Raw genomic sequence first — 3,784 nt, forward strand, 5'->3', positions numbered from 1 at the left:
GTCATTATGTTATTCTGCTGAGTCTAATTTAATTGGCAAGTTGTCACAAAAGCAATTATCCATCATTTATTTTGTTGCCACAACCACATCTCGAAGAGCACCTGCTGTCTGCAAGAAGAGATGCGCCCCAGTCTCTCAGCCCTGGATCCAGGCCACTTATCTGACACAAAGACATCGCTTCCCCTCTGATTTAAAAATATGTTCTTCATTTCCTGCTGCGGTCTCATGAATCCTCTGGGGTGGGGGGTGGGGGAAGTCTCAAAGTGCCAAAGGAAATTCATGGGCTGTGAAGTCGCCTGAGGCCTCACAGGGAGGCAGGAGGCCTGTGGGGCTCTGTCAGGGTGCATGTGGGAGGCAGGGAAGGGGAGCTGTTCGGGCTCTGGCTGGCTCTGTTTAGGCAGCTACTTCAGGGGTGGTTTATTATATCGGTTGTTCTGTCTTCCTTTGACATACTCCATGCTCACTCCCTGGGGAACTGGATTGTTTGGGCATTTCCCAGAGGGAAAACTTGAACCCCTAGAACCAAAGGCCCCAAGTCACAAGGGAAGTTCGAGGTTAGGACCAAGAACTTGGAAAGACTTCTGAATTCTGGAAACTCTTTCCATTCTCCTGATGGGATGCTCGCCAACAGAGCCTGGTGATTAACAGACATGCCCAAGTCCCAGACTGTTCAGGGATGTTCTTCTGTCCACAGAGCACAGTTTCATCATTTTACCGTGTCAAGCTGAGGTGGATTAGAAAGGGAAGGAAGGAAGGAAGGAAGGAAGGAAGGAAGGAAGGGAGGGAGGGAGGGAGGGAGGGAGGGAGGGAGGGAGGGAGGGAAGAAGGAAGGGAGAAAAAGGCCAGGGGCAGGTCATTAGATGTCATTCATGATAATGGCACAGCATGGCTAGTCTCCCTGAAGCCTTTGCTCCCAGACCTTTTAAGAGGCTGCTATCCCCACTCCCACGGACTCACCTATCCATTCTTGAGCAGTGTCCCCCAACACCTGCCCAGTGAGGCTCCTGAGAGACTGGGGAGCCAAGTTGTCTCACGGATGTTTCATTTTCCCTGAAAGTGAGAAATCCGCAGGGAGGGTTTCTTCTCTGTAGATTAGAAGCAGGTGGAAAAAAAAAATTAGCCATCTTATCCTCACTTCTGGAATGTTCTTATTAGCCCAGTCAACAAGGGACTCATTAAAAACAAAAGCCCCAAAACAAATAAGAAATCCAAACTCCAACTAAAACAGAGAGAAACAAACAAAAAGGAAAGCTAAGATTGCAAAGGAAAGGAAGAGGGAAAAAAAAAAAGGCAGGTCTTTAAATAAACCCGCTTCTCCCTCTGGGTCAGTCACAGCAATTCCCAGGCTAACTATTTAGGAGCACTGGAAAATTACCAGCTTCCTCAACACAGGCAGACCGTCTCTTGTAATTCTTAAAAAAAAAAAAAAAAAAGCTCTCGCTGGAGTCGCTGATAAAATTAACCAGTGGTGTGTGAGGTCACTCCCTCCTGCACTAAGGAACCTTCCTTGTGACCATGAAGTCAGTCCTGCCCCACCACATGGTGTCCCGGACCTCTGCTCCTTGAGGGATGCCTCCCCCTCAAGTCTGAGGGATTAGAACTTTAGCATTTATGTGGAGCAGGAACAAGTTCAGGGTTCAGGGAGGGGCTGTACTTGAGGCTCTCTGGTCCACCCCTTACCCCCATGGTCTTGTCAGAAGGTGAGACACGAACTTGCATGAATCACGCATGAGCTCACAGGCTCAGACTCTAAAAAGTAAGCTGGCTAAGTGGGTGAAGAACTGTAAAAACACCTCGCATCATCCTTGACCTGGGAATCCCACTTGCATAAGCAAACTGCCTGGAGCACAGAAGGAAGGCTTGTCCTCTGGCTTTATTTACACTGCAAGAGCAGAGGCTGAGAAGAACAAAGAAGCTTGGAGCTGTGAATACAGGCTGATGCTAGACTTTCTTTTTTGTTTGTTGGCAGGGCTGTTGAGATTACCGAATTTCGAATTTCGTTAAGTAAGCATTGGGCCGAGCACTTCAATAACTAGAATCAGGTTTCATGCAGCTGTGAATACATCTGAGATCTATAGACATTGAAGTTCCTCCAAAGTTACTGTCCAACTGCTCCTGTAAACAAAAGCCTTGCCTTCAAGGCTGGGAAGGTAGCTCAGAGGTAGAGCACTTGCCTACCACGCATGCAGAACAACTTGGATTCCTACCCCCAAGTACCACAAACACAGATTACTTCCAACTTCGTGGCTTGAACAATTGAACATGTATTATCTTAATGGTTTTGTAGGTTAGAGGTGAGGAAGGGTTCTTTCTCACTGGGCTAAAATCAGGTTGTTGACAGGTCCGTGTTTCTTCTAGATGTTCTAAGGGACAATCAATTTCCTTGTCCTTTTGAATTTTCTAGCATCCCTTGGCTTGTGGCCTCACTCTCTTTTTACTTCCAAATCCTGCAAGGGCAAGCCAGACCATACACACACCACTTGGGTCTTCTTTCATAGACACACTTCTTTGTGACTCTCCCGCTCACTTTTTCAGGACCTACGTACTGCTGATACTGGGCTCAGGAGATCCAATCTGCCTGTTTTAAGGTCAGTGGATGGGCAGCCACCATTTCATCTGCAAACCCAGTCCCCCTTTGCCTTGTGGTACCTCGGACTCACGGGGACACGACCAGGAATGGAGGAGGCTGGAGAGACATCATTCTTCCGAACATACTCTGGACCCAGAGGCTCACAGTTCAGTGAGAAAGATCCATAACATTGTTTTTAGGGTGTGTTACAGAGGGCCACAGGCCACAGGCCACAGGCTGCATCCAGGAAGCAGATTGCACATCTGTACAGGACCGGGAAGTTTTGTGTTAGAAGCCAGGTGCTGTTCAGTTTTGCTTTGCTCCTTATTCCAGCGCAAAGCTTCTGCTCTGGTCCTTTTATTGGCTGCTCCATGTCCCGCTGCGCTCTTCCCCAACCCCTTGCTGTCCCTAAGTTGTTTTTTTCTCTTTTTTCTCACTTTCTATCCAAATCCCAAGATCCAGATTGTCACACCATCTGTGATCATCCCCTGGACTTTACACACCCAGCCCTGGGCATCCAGAACACCGAATTCTACTTACGTGCAGTTGCCCTCATGTACTACTGATTCAGTCTTAGTGTGTTCTTATGCCATAGCTAGTTTGCAATCGCTCTGAGGTCAGGCCTTGTGGATTATAAATCCTGTTACCCCTACAATGTCTATCATAGTAGTATGAAAATTTACACCAATAAAAATGTGCTGTAAAAATAAAAAGCAGAGTGGTGATGGAAGATGCTTTGAATCCTAGCAGCTCAGGATTCAAATCCTCGGGAGGCAGAGGCAGGCAGATTTCTGTGAGTTCAAGGCCAGCCTGATCTACGAAGTGGGTTCCAGGACAGCCAGGGCTGCTTCATAGAGAAACCCAGTCTCAAAAATAAATAAATAAGAATAGAAATAAAAGTAAGAGTGTATCATATGGGGGCTAGAGAGATGGCCCAGGGTTAAGAGTGGGCACTACTCTTCTCTTGCAGAGGGTTCTTAATACCCATATCAGGCAGGGAACAACTGCCTGCAACTCCAGCTCTAGAGGAGGTAACGCCCTCTTCTGGCCTTTGTAGGCACCACCACCTACACATAGACATGTACACATATTTCAGAATAAAATAAAATATTATGGAAATGTATGGCACGCTTAAAATGAGTTAAAGGGGGCTGGTGAGATGGCTCAGCGGGTAAGAGCACCAACTGCTCTTCCGAAGGTCCTGAGTTCAAATCC

The 3,784-nt window shown here is 47.3% G+C and overlaps 1 long non-coding RNA gene across 1 annotated transcript; it reads right to left on the reverse strand.

The window, feature by feature from the left end:
- Positions 1–235: 235 nt before the first annotated feature.
- LOC116078054 lies at positions 236–1,411 on the reverse strand. Its single transcript, XR_004113409.1, has 3 exons — positions 1,376–1,411; positions 958–1,085; positions 236–724 (listed from the first exon to the last, which is right to left on the reverse strand). It is a non-coding gene; the product is annotated as an uncharacterized LOC116078054 (long non-coding RNA).
- Positions 1,412–3,784: the final 2,373 nt, after the last annotated feature.

Source organism: Mastomys coucha, unplaced genomic scaffold, assembly GCF_008632895.1.
Source record: "Mastomys coucha isolate ucsf_1 unplaced genomic scaffold, UCSF_Mcou_1 pScaffold5, whole genome shotgun sequence".
NCBI lineage: Eukaryota > Metazoa > Chordata > Mammalia > Rodentia > Muridae > Mastomys > Mastomys coucha.